The sequence below is a fragment of the Protopterus annectens genome, chromosome 10.part0 (assembly GCF_019279795.1).
Source record: "Protopterus annectens isolate FY-2018-M chromosome 10.part0, PAN1.0, whole genome shotgun sequence".
Classification (NCBI taxonomy): domain Eukaryota; kingdom Metazoa; phylum Chordata; order Ceratodontiformes; family Protopteridae; genus Protopterus; species Protopterus annectens.
In genome coordinates, this window is record NC_056744.1 from 1,362,810,226 (window position 1) to 1,362,836,920 (window position 26,695).

A 26,695-nucleotide genomic window follows, 5' to 3' on the forward strand; every position below is an offset into this window, starting at 1 on the left:
TGCAGTAAATAAAAAATTAAAAACATTTTAAACGTATGGATTGACCACTTTCACCCATATTACTGGACATCTTCAGAATCCATATTACCTGATAAGCCCATCCTTTTTATATCAATTAAATAATGAGATCATAAGACTAGAATGAGCAAGTTAATCCTTCCATGGATGGTAAACATTTTGCTTTTCAATGGTGGCCTGGGGAGAAAAGCTCCAAATGAATACATACAGTTAAAACACAAATAAGTAATTAATACTACACAAATACAAATAGGTAGCTACATGTACTAGACAGATTATATAAAGTGATGTTGCAGGTTACACTTTTCCCCCCCAAGTACTGCAGGAAGGATTGAGGTGTAGAGAGAGGATTAGAAGGAAGTATATATTTAGGAGAAATGTAGAGTAGGATATAAAAAATGTAAGGTTCATAAATGATTTGGTAATGGATAGTGGATGAGATTCTCAAGGTCAAGGGAACAAAGGTGCAGAAAGGAAAGGCCCCAGAAGGTGAATGGAGTTCACCAATTAATGAAAGAGCAGAGGCAGTTCAGAGTAGAGAGAAAGCTTTTTTTAATAAGGTGCGTTTGAAGTTGTGTAAACTGTCAATGGTTATAATGTTTGTTGGCAAAGATTTCCAGAGCTAAGCAGTAGCACGAGTATAGGCACTGTCCAACTCTTATTTGGAATGTAGACAATCAGAAGTTGGTTGTTTTCAGAGTGGAGAGTTCTGGTAGGTATGTAGGGTTTTAAGACAGATTTGAGGGCAGGGCAACTATCAGGAGAATACAACATTTTATGTACAGAAGACAGTTGAACTAGGTTTAGGTGGTGTGTGAGTTCAAGCCACTTCAGTTCTTTCAGGGCTAGGCAGTGATGTGAACAGTAGGAGTAGCCTACGACAAATTTGGCGATTTTATGGTAGCAGGATTGGAGCTTGTTTTTAAGGGAAGAATGTAAATTGGTGTATAGGGGGGCTGCGTATTGAGGGAAGCAAATAGGTGCTGGCAAGGGTTTTTCTGGTACAGCTATCCAGGAAGTTTTTTTTTGTCTATAGAGGGTTCCTAGTTTGATGTGAGTTGTTTTAATGCTATTGCAGATGTGGTGCTGAAACACCTAGTAGTTTGGCTGTGGGAACGGTTTGGTTTTGTTGAGAATAGCAAGAGTTTTGTTTTTTTTTTTTTTTTTGGATTTAAGAGAAACTGGGCTTCTCTCAGCCATGTCTCTATTGAGGTGAAGGAGGTTTAGGTGATTTCCTGAAGGTGTAATATGTTATTAGAACAGGAAATTATGGTAATGTCATCCGCATATTGGATAATGAAGCTAAGAGGTGATGGGGTGTGCAGATTGTTAGCAAGGACATTGAAAAGTAAGGGTCCAAAGATGGACAGTTGTGGTACACCAGTCATGTTGGACTGATAGAGATAGTTTGTTTTGCCATTTAACGCACTGCTGGTGGATGGATAGGTAGCTTGCAAGCCACTGAAGGGATGGTGTAGCGCAGCCAACCAATTGATAGCTGATAAAGGAGCTTGCTGTGGGACACTGTCAAATGCCTTTTGACAAGTCCAATAGTAATACAGAGGTGATCTTACCAGAGTCAATGGATTTGGACACAGTGTCCATGAAGGAGATTAGAGCAGTGGGTAATTAGTTTGTTTTGGGTTAGATGGTGAAGCCATTGCTGATTTATGCATTTCTCCAGGATTTTGGAAAGAGGAGAGAGAATGGAGCTTGATCGATAACTGGATAGTTCATTGGAGTTGCCCTCTATGTAAAGGGGCAATGGCAGATTTTTTTGTTTCCAGAGGTTAGGGACTTTGCACTCTGCTATGGAACGATTCATAAGAATGCTAACACATCTTTTTACAAGCTTAGTCAAACTTTTGAAGATGAATAATTCACCTAATAAATTCATAAAATGGATCATAACAAAAAACAAATGTTTTTATCTATGGAGGCACAATATATATGTGTTATATATTAAAAACATGTTAGGAAAATATGTAAAAAAAAACACATAAATGGAAGAAATATTGTACAGGATATGTTCCAAGCTTTTGCATTTTCCTAACGTGCATCCCCATTCATCCACTTAAAAATACTGAATGAGATTCCTAAAAAAATACTTAAAACATGATAGTACTAAGTAAGATTACTTAAGATTCTTAAAAAAATTATATGTAAAAATACTAAAAAATAATAGCTGAAGTGGTGCTATGGTTTCTATTGAGAAACCTCATTAAAACATTTCTGCTTTAAGAAATAAAGGACGCAAAATCACAGCTTCTATAGTCTAACAGTGACACTTCTTGTCTTAATTGCTTTATAGTTTTCTGTATTCGGCATTTCCACGATGGCATTTGATTTCTCTCTTTTCTCTCCCTCACTACCTTGTGTTCTTGTGGTAGAATTTATCAGTTATTAATTTAACTGCACAGTAATATATCCTGTTTACTTCTGCTGTATTGCATGGATCTCTATGGACAGTCTTAACTGTGTTCATTTGTTTTATCAATCTTCTGACTTTTTGGGTTTTATTGACCTTCTGCAGTCAATCTGTATTAAATCAAGCAACTCTTTTAATAGCTCGTTTTAATCTAAACTGAGGGCACATTTATTTTGTTTTCCCCTTTCCTACAGGCATTCTATAGAAAGTTCTATTGCATCTTCCTGTGGCATATTCTCTTCAATTTCATCCTGTGCCATGTATTACTATGTGATACAAGAACTCTTTGGCCCATCACTCCTCGACAGTTCTAATACTGCACAATGCTTTTATCACATCTATCTTTCATAGTATTTAATCAACAAAAATACTATGAAAGATAGATGTGATAAAAGCATTGTGCAGTATTAGAACAGACCAGGATCTATCATGCACTACCGCAAATAACAAACAAAAAATTTCAGCACAGGCGGAAAGACTTTGAAGACATGAAGATAAATATAAGTACAAAATAACCATTGTATTGATGACCCAAAATGGTTTTATAGAAAATTGGGAAACCAAGGTAAAAGTAATTGAAAGACTGCCAAAAAAAAAAAAAAGAAGAAATAGATACAGTTTGGAGAAATACCTATGAAGATCCTGTGGATGCCAAAGGGACTGTAAAAGTTAAGAAAAGCCTCTAACTGGAAAACCTCAGGTCCAGATGCAGTCCCTAACTTTTGGCTAAAAGTATTAACATATTTGCATGAAGATTTAGCCATGAGTAAGAACTATTTATATGCGCACCCTGAACACACCAACCTGGCTAACAGGAAAAACAATGCTCCTACGTAAGAGTGAATCTGCAAACTAACCTAAGAATTATAGGCCAGTAACTTGCCTTCCGACGACCTATAAACTATACAAGGGAATTGATGCCAACAAGAGTTTATAGTCATTAGGAAGAAAACTCATCTACCCGATATGGTCGACAGCTCATATGATCATAAACCAAAACACTGACAGCTCAAAACACTGAAAGCTCATTTGGTCGACACATGAAACCAAAGGAGTACGCCCTTCCCCCACTGTAGGGCGACCCTGGAGTAGGAATAATAAGTTTGGGGGTGTGTGGGGGGCACAGCCCCCCACATATATGTCATAAATTGTAAACATACATATGGATCATTCAGTTCAATGTGACTACATTCATGTACATAATGTGGGGGGCTTTGCCCCCCACACCCCCCCAAACATATTATTCCTACTCCAGGGTCGCCCTACAGTGGGGGAAGGGCGTAAACCTTTGGTTTCATGTGTCGACTAAATGAGCTCTCAGTGTTTTGAGCTGTCATTGTTTTGCATGTCGATCATATGAGCTGTCGACCATATCAGGTAGACCCATATATATATAATATATATATATATATATATATATATATATATATATATATATCACACACACACACACACACACACACACACACACACACACACACACACACACACACATATATATATATTTTGTATTAGGGGTGTGGGTGTGATGCAGAAAAAAAAAACTTACCTCTTTACATTTTTTTTGTATTAGGGTGTGATACAGAAAAAAACTTGCCGCTTTACTATCTAAAAACATTAATGGATTTTATGGAGATTGACTATGCAGTTTATGTGTACACTCATACACATTTATTCTTACCTTGCTATACTATTTCCCTCATTTATGTCCACTTATCTATTCATAGATATTTACTAGGCACACCATTGTGAAGCATAGCCCAACTTCCCAAATGTCCCAGAGCATTGTCTGATTAAGTGACTTGCTTAGTCACAAATTAGACAAATGGAAGAAACTCAGGACTACAGAAAGCAGCTTGTTAACAGCTCACATCCTTAATTCTCTGCACAACTGCCAACTGCCTTTTTTCAGTGGTGTCAAAGGACAAAAAAACTCCATAGTAACACTTTTATTTACAATTTCACTGGTTAATTAATCATGTGATAGAGCAGTACTAATAACATGCAAGGAAACCTATTTAAACCATTTACTAGAACTGGAAATAGAGGAGTAGGGAATGGTAAGGGATGAGGAGTAACTGGATAATAATTGGATATTAGCTGAAAATATGGAGATAACAAAGAAATGTCAGGAGAAGAAGGAAAAAGATGAATGAATGAACAGAATAATGCAAGAAAACAGGTATGCACAAACTATGTTGACCAGGTAGGTCCACAAGACAAACTGTTTAAAGGAATTGATGCATTAGTTGTGCTAGTATAATATTTAAAAACAATCAATGTTTTGTTTCTCATCAGTATGATTTGTGAATTTACTTGCAGTCAGAAGTACCACATTCCATTACAACCCAACAACCAAATACATCTCCTTGCACTAAGTCATGAAATTTAATTTAAATCCAGTTTTGTGTGTAGATGCCTTTTCGGACATCATAGAGAAACAAGGCAAACTATAAAACATTAAAGGAGGTATACAATAAAAGCAGTAACAGTTTCATGAGACACTAACACAAGAAAATTTAACATAAGATATAGCTCACATGCGGTGTAAAAATTTTGTCAAGACATTCAGGGCACTGTACCATAGCATATCAAGACATATAGTTACACTTTGGACACAGCCCAGGGACCCAAGGTCTTCAAGCCATAAAAGATTTAGGAAAGCAGTCTAGTAGTGAGAAAGAAACGTGCAAAATCTGCAAATGATACGTGCATGGTGAAAGCATGCAGTTAAAAATCATTCACCTCAAGTATAGTGCCCAATTCACATGTAAAGACTTTATATAAAGATTGCAAAATATTGATAAAGTTAATAAAAACAAACTAGTAAAACTGAAAACCAAGTCATTAACTTGACCATATGACATGAATGTATACAGATGCAAAAGAAATGCTACTAAAGAAACCAACAAATGGCAGTCAGTAAAATTACGGTACTCTGTAGGGTCCCGAAAGCCAAAACCAAGGATCTTACCTCATATCACAAAATGTAATCCTAAAAGACTACCTTTAACTGTAACATTACAAGTATACTTTTATTTTAATAAACTTGATTACATGTAAAGTATTTGGCTAATCAGTGCTTAAGATATGTGCATTAGCAAGCTCTGGTGAACAAAACATCTACATGTGCAAAACCATGGCCATATCAAGGACTTGTGCCAAATTTTACAGAAACAAATGTATGCTAAATTAACTCTTCCCTCTTTCTAAAGATTTAATCAAACATGCCTGAATACAGCATGGATTCTTGCAGAGTTTTCACAGTGTTTTTTTTTTTTTTTTTAATCAAACTAACAAATCTTTGACAGCTGAAACACACACTGGATAATAACTGTATCAGCTTTAGCTGATACAATCTATTGCAAGACAAAGAACATGAGGGGCAGTAAATTAGTTTACATTTTTGAAAATTTTAACAAAGTGCTGCCTCAGACAGGAGCAGGAAGTGAAATGTACCTTATTTGATAATATATTTAAAAGCCGCAATACACTTAATACTGCCACACAAAAAAGAAGTGAGGCAGTCCAAAATGTTTTACAGCTTTTAACTGTTTCATTATCCTAAAACAGATCTACTTTATATGGTCGACATTTCAAAATGTCGGCATTCATACAGCCGAGACCATATGATCGGCATTCGAAATGTTGACCATAGAAAAAAAGAAAGTACTTTCATGCTGCTAGTGTGGGGGCTATGCCCCCTGCACCCCTGTGGGGGGCTCTTCCCCCCACTACCTGGAACTTAAATATACCAACTCCAAAATCGCACTACAGTGCAAAAGATGGACATCTTAACACTCCGCATTGTACAGAGATGCTGGTTCCGCAGGGTCAAAATTTCGAATGTCGATCATATGGCCTTTGCCATATAAATGTCGACATTCTGAAATGTTGACCATGTGAAGGCAACCCCCTAAAACCACTTTTTGTAAGCCACTATTCATGCTCTACTATGAGGATAGAGCTTAGTTCACTTATAGTCATCATTAGGCACAAGTAAAACCCACAGATGTGGTGTTACCTGTTTAATTAAGATTATATGGGGGCTCCAAAACAGTTGTATTTGGTTGTTGGGGGGGGGGGGCATTTAGCAATGCACCTTATCCTAAAGAGGCCACAGGTAAAACCCAGTAATTGGTGGATGAGTGAATGAATGTAAAGTAAGCCCTACAGACTGGTTGCCCAGAGTGACAATTTTCTGTGCTTAATTTATTGCAACTGTAGCAGAGACTTAGAATAAGCTCTTTACATGTCAATGTCTCACAGTCCAGTTCATTTTTTTCGTAACTGTAGCAATGAATGTGCTTATCTTTTTGCAGCAGTAGGTATTTTCCCCATTGATACTGTCGCTCAACACACTCCTACTTCAAAAACTTACTGCGCCAGGATTTCTTTAATGACATATTGCAATGGTTGAAAAATTATCTTTCTAATCATACCCTTTATTCTAATAGGACCAAGCAAAACAGATCTCAAATTTTTCCAGCAAAGGTGTTCCTCAGTGCTCTATGCTGGGTCACATCTTCTCTTTCTTAATGATCTTCCATGAGATGACCCTTCACATTAGTTTTCTTGTCTGCCTTGATAATACTGTGATCCTAAATAGTTTTTTTTTTTTCTCGTCTACAGAATGAACTTTAGGGCAACTTCATAAGTATATGCAACTGGCCCCATAAAAAAATAAGCTGTCAATCAATACCTACAAATGTTCCCCAGATGTTGAGGACTTCCAAATGGCTGCAAACGATCAAAAGCTTAGCTTCAGCAGTGTGAAAACAGAAACTGAGAAAAAGCAAGTGATATTGACAGCTTGAGTAAAATTCAGTTAGTAGCTAGCAAGTACACTACCTGAATGCCTGCCAAGAAGCAACTAGGAGAGCCAAAAGAAAATCAACTAGAAAAGGTGAAGATAAAACAATGTCTGAGAAGAATCCTCCAGCTGTTCAGCAAAAACAATTGAATCTCCAGCTTTGGTAAAAGACATGGATTCCAGTAATCTACAAGGAAAAATAAGTCAAATGTGCTCAGAGCTGAAGTGAAACAATGAAGGAATATATCAACTCAAATAACAAAAGCTTGAAAAAATGGAAGAATCTTTAAACAGATATTCGGATGAGCTGATAAAACTGAAAAAAATCTGACATCAAAATGAAGAAAATGATGCCGAGTATGAAACTGCTGAAGAAGAGATGTTTCAAAGCATGGCAGAATTAAAGGACAGAACATGCAGGGAAAATTTGAGAGTTTCTGCAGTACCAGAGAAAATAGAACAGACTGCATTAATTTTATGAAAGCAGAAATAAGCAACTGGACTGGTATTCCACAGCAGAAACTGTTAATTGAAAGGGCACACTTTGTATATGCTCCAGATCTGGCCATGAGAAAGCTGACAAGACCTTGATCATTATCAAGTATGCCAACTTGCCAGCAGAAACAGTTGATCCTGACAAAACTTTATTTAACATTTGTTTTCCCTGGAAAGTCTGACTTGGAACAAGCCAATTTTCAGTGGTGGCCTGGGGAGAAATGCTCCAGACTCATGTCCTTGTAATGTGGGAGGAAACTGGAGTACACAGAGGAAACTCACACAAATGAAGGGAGGACATGCAGACTCCATACAGAAGGCACCCCAGCCAAGAACTGAACTGGAGAACCTCTTCCCATGAGGCAACAATGTTAACTACTGCACTGTCGCAAAAAGGTGAAGTATTAAAGTTGGAGACAGTAAAGTGCTTGTGGAAAATGGTTATTCACTGTACACCAGACAGAAGAGAAACAAATTTATTCCAGTAAATTGAGGAATGTTGACAGGAGTGAGATTCAAGCTGCTATATCCAGCTGTCTTCAGGTAGAAATGCAAATTTGTTCAAAAAAAAAAAAAAAAAAAAAAAGGTTCGTTCAGCAGAGGGGGACTCTTCTTCTCATTCTTCTGATAATAAAGCACATAGACTCTGCTAGTGAAACCTTTTCCACTGTTCCACAGGAAAATGCTTGGGAGATAGAGAAAAGCACATGAATTGACACAGAAGTACTATGGAATTCAACTAGAAACTGGGAGATGGAGAAGAGCAGGAAGAAAACAAGCAACACAGAAATTGGTGAATAAGTATGAAACTGCAAAACAACTGCATTTGTGAAATATTGCTGTATAAAAATAAGCAGGAAGAGCTGACTTTTATTGACTGTTAAACTTGTGGGGAACTGAAAAGCATTCGCCTTGCTTCATGTCATAAATGTTTGGAAGGACTCAGTGGAGGGGAAGATGAAAGTAAAAGGTAACCAAGTAAAAATTTCTATTCTTAGCAGTATTCCTCCAAAATGTTTCACAATATAAATTGCATATTTTATAGTAAACTATTTTACTTGCTCTTGTATGTGAAAGAAAAAACACCTTTTTTCCTTCCCCGTCTCGTTCTCCTTCTTCCTTTTTTATAATAAGAAATGTAGACATTACAGTGCAAAACAGAGAAGAAAAGCTAGACAAAATAATGTTTAAGTTAATAAGCTGTAATCTCAGGTTGTTGAGATAGGGGATGGGGTATAAAATTACACAAATCGTAATATATGTAAAGATGATATATTTTCTCTTACTTTTGCATAGATGAATGTCTGGATTAAGACCCTTGGCTTAATCTAATATCAAATGGAAACAAGTAAATATGAGAACAAGTATAATGACAAATTTTTCTTTAATAATAAATTTTTCAGTTTGAAGTCCTCTGCTACAATCTGAAAGACATTGTTCTTTTTTCTCTTACACATTCATGGACACAAGCTGACAATAGGGAATAAAAGACAGAACACTGGGTTCATCAAGGCTAAAAGTTAATGATTTCTGAAAGCATGCAAGTTTTCACATCTGGTCACTGGGATTAAAAATAAACAAAGAACAGACACTACTTAATGTAATCAGAACAGTAGTCAACATTCATCTTAGCATGCATAACCTCAAGTTCAGGTTAATTAGGGCCTGCATTAGTAGTTGCTATTTGATACAAATGTCCCTATTAGGAGGGTTAAATTTCATTATGTATTTGAATAAGTGTACATGTGTGTTTGCATTAATGTAACAGGTTAAGGAGGTTTTCTGAGGGTGTGATTGTAAAACAAAAAGTCTTACAAAAATGTGACCTAGGTTTTAAATGTTGATAAAAGCTGTATAAAAGGATTAACCTGACAAATATTAATGGGTGCGTGCATCACAAAAGCTGGAATTAAGACATTTAAAAAAGCTGCCATATGTAATAGGTGGAAATAATGGCTTCTTACCATAATGGCAGTATTTTCCACATGATCATAAAATGCGAATGGTCTTACAGGTACAGACAAACAGGAAAGTGCAAATAGGAATGCTACAGGAGACACATTTGGAAAAAAACTGAACATGCGAATTTGATAAAAGAATTTCAGGATGGATACTCTGCAGATTATAACTGAAAAGATGAGTACTTGCAGTACTTGCTAGAGGAGCTCCAGTTGTGATAGAAGAGGATCATAGAAGGTTACTAGGCTAGTGGCCCTGAGGCCCTTATAAGCCTAGCCAAGAGTTTAGCCCATATTTAGAGAAGTCAGCACCCACAGCCCCTGTCCAGCAGGGACACAGGTGGAATCCCAGGAGTGTATTTTCTATTTCACATCCAGTTATCCAGATTGCGCTTAAAGGGATAAGGAAGTACTCTGCTTGACGTGGAAAAGGAGTCTATTCTGCAGATGGGGGAGTCTCTAGGAAACAAACCTGTCCCACCAACAAGTCATATTGATATCACATGGTTGAGGTCATGCGTATGGGTTGCTCGAGTGGAGCTTGACTTACAGATATGCAGCAGTCCCATCAAAGCAGGGTCTGATTGCTTTGTATGCCAGATAGAGGTCACCTCTGAGGAGTCTGTATGAAATGGAGTACAGGGACAGGGCTTTTAGCCTGTCTGTGTAGGGAAGGTATTTGAGGCCCTGGATTCTCCTGGTGAGGAACCTCTGTGGTCTATCCAGCTGCTGCATGTGCTTTGCGAGGTACATGTCGAAGGGAGCGTTGTACTCAATAATTGGCCTTATAAGGGAAGAATACAGGGATCTTATGACCTCTTTGTCCCTGGATGAGATACCCTTACTTATGATGTGGGCCATGTAGAAAGCTTTCCATACAACAGAAGTAACATGGTAGTCAAAAGTCAGATTGCTATCAACTTGGGTGCCCAAATCCCCACTATTGATTTTGTACTTAGGACATGGTTATTAATGTGATAGTATGCAAGGATGTCACTCCCCAAAGGGGATGATGATGCATTTTTTGGCATTCAGCTTGAGGCCATGTTTCTGGCACCAGTCATTTGTTTGGGTGAAACCTTCTTGGAGGACATCCACATCACTTGGGGAACTGATGACTGCAGTCATCCACAAACTTGGTCAGCCATAGCCCACTGGTTTTGGCCTGTACCTCAGAGAAGTATATCCTGAAAAACAGTGGCCCAAGCCTGATCCTTGAGGTACGCCATTCATTACGGGTCTACTGCCTGAGGTGGCTTTCTATATTTTGATTAGGTGGGTTCTATTAGTGAGCCAGTTTGCTACCCATCTGTTAACATACTCTCTCAACTAGGCGTCAGTCTGTATCTACTATGCCCGAGTGGGTAATAGTGTCGAAGACTTTGGCCAGGTCAGTGTAGGTGATGCGCACCATCTTCCCTTTGTCCATGGCTTTGGTGACTGCCTCAAAGAAGTCGATCAGATTTAACAGACATGACCTCCCCTTGGCAAAGCCAAACTTTGTGGGGTCAAGTGTTTGGAGGTTGCCAATGTCTCTGTTAATGAGGTCCATGATAATACATTCCATGGCCTTGCAGATCAGGCTAGTTAGGCTGATGGGTCTATAATTTCCTGGATCGGACGCTCCACCTTTGTGTAAAGGGATGACTGCGGCTATCCTCCACTCGGCTGGGATAAAGCCGGTACTCGGGCTTTGGTTGAACAGGGTGCCTAATGGTGCTGCAAGTTATGCCTGAGTTCATGTAGGATGCCGGCTGGGATGTCATTGGGTCTCATGGAGGCTGTATTTTTGCCTTTGAGAGGGCAGTGATGACCTGTTCCCTAGAGAAAAGGGGTAGGGGGCAGGCACCGAGGATGTCTGAATTTACTGATGGGGGGACAGAGAGGAGTTTTTGCTGAATCTGTCAGCCAGTAGATTGGTTATATCTACAGCATTTGTGTATGTGGTTCCCTTGACCACCAGTTTTGAACAGATCTGGGTGCTTCCTTTGAGACTGTGGACATATGTGAAGAAGGCCTTATGACTTTCTGTAGTAGATGTGGACTCTAAGTTGGCTTTAGAGGATTTCACTAGGGCTCTTATTTGCTTATTCAGGCTAAGGAGAGATTGCTTCCAATTGGGCACCTGCTCCTTCTTGGTGCTGGACAGCAATTTTTTCCTTTTGTTATATAGTTTATTTATTGCAGATGTCCACCAGACAGGTTTACTCTTCCTTGCAGAGAATGATTTTTCCCGTCAGGTATTCCTGATTCCATGCATCTATATAAATGCTTGTATAGTACTTTGGTGTAGTTTTGGACATTGGTGCCACTTCCTACAGTTGGGGAAGGAGCTGTGAAGCTGTTTATACCATCCCTCAGGAGGTTGTAATTAGCTTTGGATAATTTGTTTGTTTAACCCTAGCTAGAGGGGGTCAGGGGAAATGGTGACTTCAAAAGTGACCGTTCTATGGTTGGATCTTACCAGAAAGGATGATATCATAGGGTTACTGCAATGGTTACCCATATTGGTTAATACCAAGTCTAAGATATTACCACCTCTTGTGGGGGTATCAACTAGCTGTTCCAAGGCATTTGCATTGACAAAAAAAAAAATTGAATAATCTCCGGGCATTTGTGTTCTGGCATGAGTAGTTTTTTTTCAAATCTATGGTTGGGTAAATTAAAGTCACCCAGGATCAGGGTAAATGGTTGAATCTTGATAGATTTGAAGAGGTCCAGAAACCAGAGTCAAATTTGGGGGCCTGTAGCTAGCTATAATTTGAATAGGGGGTCTTGTCAATGGTTAACTGCACCTGGAGTGTCTCCTGTGTGTCATACTGTTTGACCAGCCTGGAGGTGTGTGCGTCTAATATATATTGAAACTCCACCTTCTTTGGCTTTGCTGTCCACATTTTGGGGTCTGAATGTATGATAGGATGAGTAACCAGGTATGGCTGGGGTGCGCTCAGCTGCTTTGAACCAGACTTCTGTGACTGCACAAATGTCAGCATCTTCCAGGGTTAAGAATGCTTGCACGGAGTGCAATTTCATGTTTAAATGTCATGATGCTAAACACTAAGAGTCTAAACGTTTTGATGAAATTTTCATGTTGGTAGTTTTGACCTCATGGCATTGCCTAAAAATGGCACTATGAGAGGCAAGGGCCTTTGCCAGAAGCCCAAGTGAGATAGACGCAGGCCACCTCTAGCAAAGCATCGTGGTCCGTCAATCATATCTTCCCAGGAGGTCAGGCACTGGATCCCCCTGGAATGACACCAGAAACTTAGCCAATTGTTAAAGTCAATCATTTTCTGTTTGTACTGAGGCATCATTCTGGGTGACAGTAGAATGTTACTTAAGGCTAGGGACATACCTGCCTGGGACAGATATTCAGCGAGCTCAATCATGTCTCTCTTCATATAGTCCAGGGAGGTACGTCTCAAGTCATTCATGCCAACATGGACTATGACAGAGTCATAACAGTACCTGTTGTTGAGAGACTTGAGTGTGTGTGATATGGCGGATTCTGGCACCTGACAAGCAACTAATCGTGACCTTCAGCTTATCCAGCCTGGTGCGAGGCACAACTGTGCGTCTCACAATGGAGTCTCCTATTACTAATATGATGGGTTTATGGTTAGGCCTTAGGGGTTGCGAGACATTGGTGTGTTGCATGGTATGTGGTGTGGATTTAGGGGTGTCCTTTGACCTCAACCCCACCAATTCTAAAACTGGCCCTCTTCAGAGGTGTGTGTAGCTTGTATGAGCAGCTGGGGATGGTGTGGTTATTACTCCTTTAATTTTTACTACAAAACCTCAGAGAGGTGTACACAGAAAGTCACTATAGTTTTGATTGAGGCTGGAGACAATGTGTTCAATATTGCCTTTACTTTTCTCAATTATCTCAGAGATGGCAAAAACTATCACTGAACTTGTGTAGGGGTAGTGTACTGTACAAGAAAATCAAGCTGAAATACATTACTAAGGTCATTATTTTTTCACTTTCCTTACAATCAAATAGACATGTATACAGGCGGCTATCTTATGAGTAGGGTTAAGGAAGCATGTTGTTCATATATATATATATATATATATATATATATATATATATATATATATCTGAGCATCAACAGGTTGAAATATGTTATTGTGTTCTGTTTGTTCTTTCAGTTTTGTCCTAGCCTGACAAAACTGAGGGGTACGCAGTCAGTGCTTGCATTTTTTGGGTAGAGGTGATGAGGTATGCTATGTATAAATGACAGCAGCCATTTGAAATGTGCCTTCACTTTATGTATATCTCTCTCTCTCTCTGGTGTTAGACTGGGTGAAGTAACTTTTTAGTAGGGTGTAGGGAGACAGGCAGGATTTATATAGCCTTGCAAACATTTGTTTTCTCTGAATTTCTTTCCTTACTCGTAATGTTTGATACCATCACTGGATAAAAAGACTGTAAAAGTCTGCTAAAATGCACCTCAGAATATCTATAACCCTTTAATTTATTGAGTGCTAGCAGCCCCCAGACCCACAGCTTTTAAGTTATTTCCTACACCATTATTACTATGCAGTATTGGCCAGGAAAAATAAAAAAGTCATACAGTAACACATTTCCTTAGTCATGACTTTTGTTCAGGCTGATTTTTATTCTGGATGAAAAGGATTTAAAAAGCTTTAAATGCATCTCTGCTCATCTAAAAAAATATAAATTCTGGAAAAAAATTGAAGAGTGAGAAAAGGAAGAAAAAAAGTTCTGTATGGTGTGCAGAGACCAGTATATGGGAAAACAGAGTCAAATGGAGGAATGTGTGCAGAACAGTGGTGGTGGTGGTGGTGCCATGCCATGGATCCCTTTGCTTAGGGCATAATTTCACCTGTGGCTTGCCTTGTACATAATATACCATCAATGCAACTAAATTCGAGTCACTGAGACTGCTCCTCTGCGGGATAGGTTGACTTGGTGTGGTACACAGGCCTGTCATAATGTGAGAGCACTGTAACTGCAGTTTAGTCTTCTCATTACTCCAAAACCTTTCTGGCATGAGCTAAAAGGTTGCTGAGGAAGGCAGGAGGGAGAGCAGTGATGTGGTGAGAGATTGCAAGTGTCCGGGGGCCCCAACCTGACAGTTGCTGGGAGGCCACCAAAATGTTAACACCAGCCCTGAGCACACTGATGGAGTCTGACAAAACTTTAAAGCACCTTTTTCTTACATAAAAAAATGTGCATAAAAAATGTTTGCATTCTTCCCACATTCAGAGCATAACCAATGTTCACACACTAATAGACGGTCTAACTACTCATGGTTTCATCCGATCCTTGAAGATTTTGTAACTCAGTTATGATTTCTTAAAATAAAAGGCTTAAAAAGCAATTCACTTTATCCTGCTGGTACAGAATAGACACCCCCTGAAAAAAAAGTTGAATCACAGAAGATTGAATTTAAAACCAGACCTAAACAGCAAAGAATACACAGGAACAAATCAGCCTAAAAAGATACATTATACAGGATATATTTCTGACATACTGACTAAAATTTTAAAATGAAAAAAAACTGTTGTAGTGAAATTAACAGAAACTCAGAGAAACACTACCAAGGCCTAAGCATTTCCACCACAATGGCTTTTACTCTCTCATGTAGCAAGAGCCTCCGGGTCAAAAGTAAACCACGTCAGATGAATGCTAAATTTTGCCCTTCTGATGTCATTGCACAGCTATCTAGTCAACACAAGCATTTCAAATCATTTCATGACTTTTTTTTAAATTTGTGCATTTCAAATAACTTGAGAACAGATTTATTTTGAAGTTTTTGTTACTTAGCCATAGACCTCTGTGACGTTATTAAGAAAATAAATGGTATACTCTGGACACAAAATATATACAATAAACCAGTTTTACCAAAACATTCCACTATTATATACTTATTTATTTCACTAGGGAAAAAAGCAAATCCATAGATATATGTGACCAATTCCAGAATGAAATATTCCTGAGAACGTAATGAAAACCTGACAAAAGGCCACAACGCCCTCCCCCAGAATTTATACCTTATGATGCAAAGAAAACAAATTCCAATGTATACTCAGAAAAATGTATAGCAGAAGTCAGAATACATAATTACAGATGTGGCTGTTTTCTGATACTGAGAAAATCAATTGCTTTATACTCAGCACTGCCATTTAATACAGTCTTACACTTCAAGAGTCAGAGCTCTGTCTTGATCTCCTACCACTATCTGTGGTGTTTCCACATTTGCCATGCTTCTGTGTCTGCTTGCTCTTGGTACTTCATTTTGCTTCAATCTTCAATAAAAGTGATGGTTGCCAGACTGCACTACACATTGACAACACAACAACCACTGCTCTCGTGATCCAGGTAGTGGCTGTAAAAAAAAAAGATCTGCCCACTTCATCCTTTTAAGATACAAATAAACTAAATTAGATTAAAACCTCTAGGCCAGCTATACACATGGAACACAAGATGGATGTACAAAGAACAACAAGGTATTTCTAGCTCACAAAGATATGTTTTTTTATAATAACCTGCATTCTGCAAAGTAGTTTCTTGCACAGACTAGGGCTCTCAGTCCCTACAATCATACAAGCGATAAAGAGCACAATTTTCTACCACACAATCTCACAAGAGGAAAACTACAATTCACATATTAAAATTCTCGCTAGCCACTCATCACACTAGGGGAGTTTCCTCTTATTTGCCATTATAGCCATTATTATGTTTGTGCATACATTCTTTTAACCTGTGGCTTTCATTATGACATTTAAAATTGGTATCTATGAATCTAACACAGAAAGTGAGGTCTCTGCATTCACAAAGCATTACTCGCTTGTGCATAGGCACTTTACAGGTGCATGTGCTTTACACATGCTCGATAAGCCAATAGTCACAAAGGTGCTCTCAGGACTTCATACATTTTATTATCAACGTAATTATTCTGTGCTGTTGTCTGGGATCCAGTGATTCTAATACAAACCTGGGAACCAGAACATTTTAAACGGCTTGGGAATTCTTAGTTTCTCTCAAATGTTATAACAAAAAGTGTTATTCCACTGGTAAGGACTTCAGATGGTCTTACCTGAAAAAGTACATCATGTAATCCAACTCACGTGCACTTTGCAACCACAAGGTCTCTATGAGACACACACACATTACTGTAAATTACTAGTCTACCTTCAAAACAGTGATGAAAAGATACTGCCTAGGCTTAATACATGGAAGACAAGGGCCAAGACTGTTTTGGAATTGTTGCAATAAGTTCTAGACAACAGCTCCCTCACCCCCATCCAGGAGGATGCATTTCTTTAACAAAAAAAAAAAAATGTCTTTTGAATACTATAAAAATAATTCAACAATTCTTAAAAATGTCAGGAATAAGCATCAAACAATTAACTAACCAGGCATCCAAGAAAGAAACAGTTAATAAAACCAACAATGGAAAGCCAGAATAAATATATCAGGAACTTTTCTTAATTTAAAATTTCACTGCATACAATAAATATGCAATCTTTAAAACATGTATGACATGTTGTACATGACATACTCTTGACTAACTCAGGTTAAAATCTTTCTAAAATGCCAAGCTCAGTGGTACAGAAGAATAACACCCTGACTGTAACCCAGACATCCATAGTTTGACCAACAGCTGGGAAGAAAACAGGATGATAATGAGTGGCTTTCCTGCCACTCATGTTACAAGCAGGGGCCTGGTTCACAGAGGACTGGAAATAGTGTGTACTGTTGCTACCTATGTCAGGGATTGCTGCCCCTGTGAAGCTTCTGGGGCTTGTGCATTGTGCAGTTCCTTACCCAGATATTAGTGTGAATGGTTGCAAAAGGGCCCTGGTATGGCAGGGTGGCAGACTTAAGTGGGCAAGATGATGAGGATGCACGCCACAGAGGAGGTAACTTTCAGTGTTCATATAGTGGTTAGTACTCTGTGATTGGGCAGCAGCAACCTTGGTGCAAAATCAGTCACAGCGGTATTAAATCTAGTAGTGCTATGAGCTGTTAGCCAGCTACTTCCTGTGGTACAGGGTTCAATTCCTTTAGCCATTACTTGCCTACTGGGTGACCTTGAGCAAGTCACTTAACCAGACAGAGCTTTGATGAAATTGGATATTTGGGCTCGACTCCTTACTAGTCTCCTGGACTTATGAGCCTATGGATAGAGGGACCAGGTGTGAGCAGAGGCACAAAGAACTTTCATGGCTACCTGGATAATGGCCTCCCTCTAGATGGCTCACTCTAGTGCAAGGACATAATAGGCTAAGTCACATAAATGAGGGTTTCATGGTTGGGAAGTATGGGGCCAAAAAAAACAAACTTTCTAAATGGACACCTGAATTTTTAGAAGGCACTTGCATATATCTTGTAAATTAAAAATGGGTGATGACCATTCAAAAATCAGTTCACTCTAGGAGTATAAACTTAACTGTAATAGTGCATTAGGCATTTATATTTTAGAAGTTTTTACCTACCATACATTACATACATTAGCACCAACTATTACCTAGAGATTTTAACCCTCAAAAACACTACAATTAAACGTGGCTTGATGCAGTAAAAATCAAAAGGGCATAATTACTCATATCACAAGCCTACGGATCCACAAACAAAAATCATCAATTCTGGAACATTTAGTGTTCAATTTTTTTTAGCATAAATTAAAAACGAACACAGAACCATTCTTAAATTTCAGCTACTTTGACAAATGAAATTCTAATGGAATATATTCTCTTGCATGATATAATGTTACCTAGCAACCTTACTAAAAAAAATACAGTGTAGCCACAGAAGACATAACAGCTGACCCAAAAAAAAAAAAAAAAAAAAAAAAAAAACAGAAATTTAGGAACATGGAAGTAACTATGTTGCAACTGCAATCTATTTCTTAGGAAAGTATCATGGTAAAGCGGTTTACTTATTGTTGTACTTTAAGCAAATCATACAACATGCAATTTAGTTTCGAACTACTAACAAATTTGTTCAAAGCAGCAGCCCATAACATTGACCCTTTATAATCTATCAAGATGGACAAGGTAATTAGAACTTGAAAGCAAAACAAATGGAAGGGGGAAAAAAAAACAAAGGACAAAAAACAATGTTAGAATATTAGTTACATTTTGTAGAGTATGAAGTCAAATATTTATATAAATCATACTTTGTTCAGAGATTAAATGAATGAAAAGCAAAGCCATGCACTTTCTGTAACATTAGTGGCTTTCCACACGATATGATGTTAGTTGAATGATACAGTTACCGAATAGAAGTCATACAACATCACGCTGTACATATCAGCTCTAGCACACTAAAAGCATTTCCTAGAGGAAGTAGTCTTCCGTTACAAAGTCCCATTTATATAACAGTGATAAATCAAGTTCCTTCCTACAACTTAGCACTACTGCTACAAACTTTGTATGAGGTTTTCTTCCCCCAGTCTAGTTTAATGATTAGTTGGTTACCAGAGTTTGCAGTAAACTATCAGTTCATCTCTGCATGTTGTTTGTGGTGTGTGTGTGTGTGTATATGTGCGCATGCATGAACACATACACAAACATGTGCATGCACATATGAATGCAAAATGACTCAATACAATTTTGGAGTAGCTGCGAGTTTTAAACATTTTGTGTACTTAAGATTTACTGGTAAATTTGATGATCCATTTGGGCAGATACTCTTTGAACCTGAGGAGAAAGACTCCAAGTAGCAAATTCCATATATGTGCTAAACAAAACGCATTCACATAAGTGACAAAAAAGGTACTTCAATAATACAGATTTCCGTAAATTGTATTAGAGTTAGTTCTTATACCTTTCACAAGACACAAACTGCTATCACATTACTGACTGACTCAGATATCGGTACACATTTTGAAAATGATAACATTAATTCAATATTGTGTATTTAAAAAAAGTTACGCATTTATAAAAAAAATAGTATGTAGACCTCTTCATGCAGTTGCTTTACAACAAACAAAACAATTTGGCAATAAAAAATTATCAGCAGAAAAAATAAAATATTTAAATATTAAATAATGCTTCCCTTCTTCAGCCTTAATTCACAGCACTAGCAAGCATATTTTACATACCAAACACAATCTGCAAGAATCACCACAAAATCCACTTCTACACTTAAAAAATTTAACAAATGAATTAATGTTCTAGGCTCTCCAACTACTTCATTAATTGCTGGAGACAGTGAAATATAGTCAATCCATCCTTTTTCTCCATTTTCAAGACATGTTCCATGACCTGCACAAAGTTTGGTATTTAATATTAAAGGTGAGCAGCCAGTATTTGTTGGCTTTACTGAGGATGATTATGTATCAAGAGAAAAACAAGAGGGAAGTGAATGATGAAGGTGAAAATGCAAGGGGTCCAACTAAGGAAGAGGTACAGAGATAAGAAGAAAAGAATCGTCAGTGGGCCACATGGAAAGAAAAGGGCAATATTTTAAGGCAAGAAATGCAATGCAGCAAAAATGGGAAAGGGAGTCACCAAATTAAAAGAATAGATAAAATATATTGAAGTGATGCTAAAGAGTCTGTACATTACTTAATAAAAGTGACATAGCTCCACTTTTAACTACTCTATCTCCCAAGATACATAACAGCAAGGCCGACACATGAACTTTGCCAGTGCTAGTGTCTGACACCCCATATCCATTTATCACTCACAGCAGATGACATCCATTTACAAAAAAGCTTTTTTCCGTTATTTTATGGGGTCCAAAGGCTCTAACAAATCAACTTCACAATCACTGTATCTCAAGGTTAAGGAGATATCCAACTTTTACATTGACTTGTTCGCAGAATTGTAGTGTCATTCCAAACCTTAACCTATGCAGAGCTTAAGGACGGTTAATCTAACCTATGTTCAACTTTTATGACATGTTTTAACTCCCTCAAGAGTAACATCAGTACAGTGGACAACATAAAAGTGTCCTTAACTCCCCTGCTTGGACACAATGTACCAAAAATAGCACACAGTGGCAGGATCATACATCAGGACCTAAGCTGGGTGGAGGACATGTAGTTCAGATGAACTCTAGTCAGGGCAAAAACCCTGCTTGCTACAAACATATTTCATTTTTTTTTTAATTTACCTCAAGGTATGCAGTTTATAGGTTCATAGACAATTATTAGGCTATTTGCCACTGTGGGCCTTTTTAAGCCTAGCCAATTTCTCTCTCAAAGACCACAGTCAAACGATGTACCTTGTATCTGTGAGGTAGACAACTTAACCATTACACTAACCCCATATCCCAAAGATCTCATGACACCTACCATCAATGCATGCAGACTGGGGCCTCAGTTTCACATCTTATCCAAAGGGCGACACATTCAGGAGTGTAGCACCAGCCCCCATACTGCACTGCAGTATTATCAATCCATCCAAATGGTGTAGGAGTAGAACATCCAGCCTTCTGCACCAAAAGTGTGTACGCTACCTGCTGCACTACTAACACTGCTTAGGTATTAGTACTGGAGGTGGACAGAAATTGCCTTATACAACAAAATATTCCAACTTTCATATCAGGGATGAAAATCATTAAATTTATTTTTATTTGAAAATATAAATGGCGTAAAATAAAATACTGAAAAAGGACAATCAACATTTACATGTCTGTTGCTCAGGAACGCTGTCTTTGTGCTTCATCATCTGATAAACAGAGAAGCTGCACAGATCATGCCAAGTTCACTGGAAGGGATGTAGACAAGAATCTCCAGTCAGGGCAACAATCCTGCTTAATAGAGAAAGATTTCAAAACATCTTTTAAAATGCATAACAAGGTGTGCAGTGACTGGTATTCAGTGTGGAGGTGGGTAGAAATTACCTTAATAAAATATTCAGAATTTCAGATCGAGTGAAAATATTTATTTTTATTTGAAAATAAGTTACCTAACAGAATATGTTAAGATAACAGCAAACATTTCCTTGCCTGTTACTCAGCAATACTGTCCGATTTTTCTTAATCTTTTGTTTTTGGCGGCAATGTGATTGATGTGCTGTCCATGTACACGTATGCACACCCATCTTTGTACATTTTTTTTAACATGGCCAGATGTGTTACACTAGGCCAGAGCCAGCTTTCCTGCTGAGGCACAGAAAAACAGACCCAACTGCAGATGAATAGTATATATATCCCTCAAAAAACTAAAAACATTAACAAAACCCATAAATACAGCACTTATGCCTCAGCTGTCCTCATTCTACACAGAAACTACATATTTGTCAACTTAAAGCATGCACTCTATACAGGAAATGTAGTTGCGAACCAAATGGACAAAGACGGAACATGAGGAGAATTATAACTCAGATTTGCACACTTCACACAGGTGTCTCAGATAGTGCTTTTTGGTACAATTATCACATACAAATAGTTTAAAAGAAAGTCCTTTTATAGTTACATTAACAGTATGGCTTCTCATGCATCTATTCCCTAAATGATAAGTACTGCAAATGGAGCACTAGAAACTGCATGGTCAATATGTCACAGAACTTAATCTTTGGAGAAATTAAATCCAGGAATGGTGATTTCAGGCAATTCAATTGTTGTATATCATTTTTTTATTATATTGATTAAGCAATACTTAAATAAAGCATTTTCACTGGAAACTATGCATTACACTTCTTTCTAAAGATGAAGCAGGCTGATATAACACTAAGAAGCTGATGTTATGAAGGCTTACAATGGTTCTACTGCCAAGCTAAAACTGAAAACTGGCCACTTGCGTTGATCCTGGTTTTAAGCAAGAAAATGTGATTAATGGATGAAATGGGCAAATTTTACAAATACACACACATTGTGTGTGTGTATGTATATATATATATATATATATATATATATATATATAGATATATAGATATAGATATATCTCGTTTACACATATATATATATATATATATATATATATATATATTAGTATCAATCTATGCAATCTGCATTCAGAAAAACATGTCATCAAGGATTTCAGAACAGTTCACCGGTAATTTGTACTACATATAAATATTAGTTATTTAAAAGAAAAGCAATGCGTGAGCAATGTTGGAATTTAGTTTGAATAATGGTTTACAAAAACTGCAATAAAGTTTATCAAAGTAAGGTTATTTTGTTGCAAAAACAAACAAACAGTCACACTGCATATGAAAATCGCGCAACACAGTTTTTTCTACATATTCCGTGCACAGTACTGATGAGCAACAACAAAAGAAATCTTTACTGAAAACGCGTAAACGTCTAAAAGGTATAATGTCAATGATCCCAGCAAGGCTTGTCATGTGTGAGCACCACTTGGTATTTATAATAAGAGAACCCACGTTCAGTGACCACAAATGTCAGAAATTAATGAACACAAAATAGAACGCAAAACAAATCGAATAAATATATCTTGAAGATGAAAATAAATTCTTCAGCACTTATGCAACCTTGACTACTTTTATGGAGTCGGACTTCACTGCAAACCCAACTCTACATTACGAAAGAAAATGGATAGTTCAAAAAGCAAACAGTAAGTGCTTTAATGCCACAACCAGCTCAAGTGATATCCGGGCTGCGTAATGTTTGCAGAGTGACAAAGCAAATGCTGCAAGCCTGCATGTTCCTTGCGTGCAGGCTGCGCCTCTATTATCCATGAAATAAATATGCAGCCCTCACCCCAGACAGACAGAGTCGCTCTATGGCGATCGTTATGTCTGGCCTTCAGGTGTCTCAGCTCACAGTGGGCGGTGGTTGGGGGAGGTGTAGGTAACAGGAGTAGCAGACAAAGAAATGAAAAAAAGAACAGCCTCTTAACAGTACTTTAAAGAGAAGGGTAACAAGGGTCTTTTCACAGATGTGTTTCAGGCCCCACCATACCAAGTTCCACACTTCTCCAGAGCAATAGTCAAGAGTTAATTATAAGCATCTTTAACAAACAGGCCGAAAAAAATATTACCTAATTTCACTCTCTCCCATGTCTGGTCACATTATATCGTGCTAATAAAGCTCTTGTACCTGCTCCGCAACTGCAAGCATTTGCAAGTTCTTATATGTCATGGCTTGCTATGCATACGAAGCACAGACAAACAACATAAACTAAACATACAAAGAATGATGTAAGCTCTTCACGAACTGCTTTTCTTACAGGTTTTAAGATAAAAAATAGTAATAATATCCGTTCCGGTTTAATACTTAACACCTAAATGAAGCACTCCAGACATGACCGAACGCAAATATATTACACCCATTAACTACACTGTTCCTTACACCAGATTCAGAAAATTGTATATACGTTAACTGATTTATGTCCCTAAACTGTGTTATTACGGTGTACTTCTATCGGTGACGACTGCAGAGTGGATCAAAGGAGTATCCATTCAACTCCGTAGATAGCGGTCTTGACAAACTTATACATTTATATTAAACCAGAGAGTGGCTAGGGTAACTGGCAAGAAACGCATACAGTTAAAGCAAATATTAAGGAGTAGCTAGCATTCCACAGGAAAACAAACAAAAAAAAAATAAAGAGTTATGTCACTCCTATTCATATGCTCATATGGAGAAAGACAGTACACATATTTCAGATTCCGAAGCAGAAAGCTTGCTGAAGCATAATGCACAGCTCAGTTCTAAATAAAACATTAAAAAACTTACAAATCTGATGATCAGCAAAGTAGTTGTAGGTTCTACATGATGATGTAAATCAGAAGCATAACACCTTGAAGAATTATATAATATTATTACTACTCATTTGTGTAAAGTTACTTACAGCAGCATTACACTGTAGCCTAAGCTATTACTGGCTTTGAAAAGAATAAAGTACGAGGAAAAGCCCGGGGAATGGATCACGTGCTACAGCGCAGCCTCTTCCGATTGGCTGGTCAGTCTTTTCATATAGAGTCTGGCTCCGTCCCATTGGAAGAGTGGTAAAACCGAAAGCATGCGCGATCCCATTTTGCCGGATATTGTGCGAGTATTTACAGAAGATTATTTCACGTTTTATATGCAAGGAAAACAGAAGTTGTGAATTTATCACCAAATGTAATTCGAGGTTGTGTTGGCCTATTTGTGTCAGTGTACGTGTCGTGGTAGTTATCTGACGCTTTATTACTCTTCTTCTTTGTAGACGGGCAGTGAGTCAGAAAGATGGAGGGAATAGCTACTGTTTTAGTTAGTAACTAACGCCTCGTGCGCTCGTAAGTCATCAGATTGTAAATGAAGTAATTAAGGTTTAAACGCGCTTTCTTTTTGGGGGGGACTACTAACATCCAACATGTTTTCTGATGCCGGTAACAATTTGAAGAGATTGATAGGGAAAATAATTTTGGACACCGGTTTTCACAATATGATATAAATATAAACTTGTTCACGTTTTAAAAACGAAGCTCTGTTGTAATTTTGCAGTAACAGAGTGCCCCCCCCCCGAGTGGTTAGATCTCTTGTATTACATTTTTATGTGAACTTGGGAAGTAATATTACGTGAAAAATCCTGTCGTGTGAATAGTATACTCTTCTTACGTGCTAACGTATGAAAGCAAATGGGTATGAAGGGGAGTGAATGTGATGTACAGTCAGATAATTAAAGCTTACAGAGGCATCGTGAATGCTTAACAAGTTTTGGGAGTGTAACTGTCTGTGTAATGCACACCTCCTGGGTACCTTGCTTGAGTTATAACCCGGGCATATGTACTTTTTGTTAGCGTTGACGTTTTAATTAACTATTTTAGCTGATCGAATAGTTTTTTTATATTGTATTGCGATGTAAAATACGCCTTCCATCCAACCAGCACATTATTTTAATTAGTAAAATACGTGTCTCTGTGTTTAAATATATTTGCTGCATCTGTGATGTTATCCTAAGTAATTTACTAACGTCTTACATCACAGTATTATAAATTATTATAGATATAAGCCATGATGTGTTCATGAAAATAAAATGTTATATGCAGATATGAGGGTTGTAAATATTTATTTTTCTTTACAGAAGAAATGTTCAGTACAGTTGTGGTATGAAACTACGTAAGATAGACACAATGGCACTCGTATTGTCTCTCCTCCCAAGAAAAGTCAAAAACACCTTTCATGATGGAACGGTGTAATAGTGCGGAATCTTTTAAGGTGGGGCGCCCGTACAGGTCATATGTAATTGTTACCAAGGCATTTAAAATTAGAAAGTTATAAGATAATGTTTGGCAGATTTCTGAAAAGGCAAGCAACAGCATAGATGGTTAAGACTGTGAGCTAATAAGCTTTATCTTGCATATTTGGGTTTGATTCGCTCAGTCTCCATTAGGACTTTTGAATTAAACACTTATAATTCATGAGTTGCCTCGGAAGAGAGGGATGTGTGTCTTATGGATCTTATGCAGTTAAAATGTTTAAACTTATTAAATGCATGGACATAGTTTTGACAGTTGGCAAAAACTCCGAATTAGACGTTAAGCCTCATGTTAGAGCTGTAATGTCACATTTTTCCAAGGTGAGGCAAATGCTTTAATTCAATATGTTAATATCATAAAACTATATATTTTACTGTTAATATTCATTTCAGATAATTGCAACCAGCTCTTAAAATGAGCATGTTAAAAACGTATAGCATTTAAATTAACCTTTTTTGCGGTATTACATTTCTGGTGAAGCACATGCACATAGTTAAAATATATAGTTCAGTGTTCTTATATTGACAGCGGCTGTACCAGATGGACGTTTTATGTGGCCAGTTTAGGCAAATCACTTCCCAGTGACTGTGATATAGTGAACAACCATGTGTACCAGATAAACAGAGTTGCAGAAATGTAGTCAGCATACCTTGCAATGTACATTTTTATAGACATATGAAATGGATCAAGAGAGTTCATGACCTGTCTTTTCATGTGTAATTCTAGTTTCCTCGCAATTTCTGTAGTTTTATTATGCAGAATTATTACAACTTTGTAGTTCTTTTTTATCTCTGCTCATTTCCAAGCAATAAAAGCATGCAGTTATTGGTGGCAAGAATGCTGCTGTTTTCA

General features: G+C 37.7%; 1 long non-coding RNA gene across 1 annotated transcript in view; it reads right to left on the reverse strand.

The window, feature by feature from the left end:
* Positions 1–24,468, reverse strand: part of LOC122813604 — a 444,019-nt gene extending 419,551 nt beyond the window's left edge. The window contains exon 1 of the long non-coding RNA XR_006366712.1: positions 24,339–24,468. This is a non-coding gene — a long non-coding RNA (uncharacterized LOC122813604). The remainder of the gene's footprint in view (positions 1–24,338) is intronic.
* Between the last annotated feature and the right edge of the window lie 2,227 nt (positions 24,469–26,695).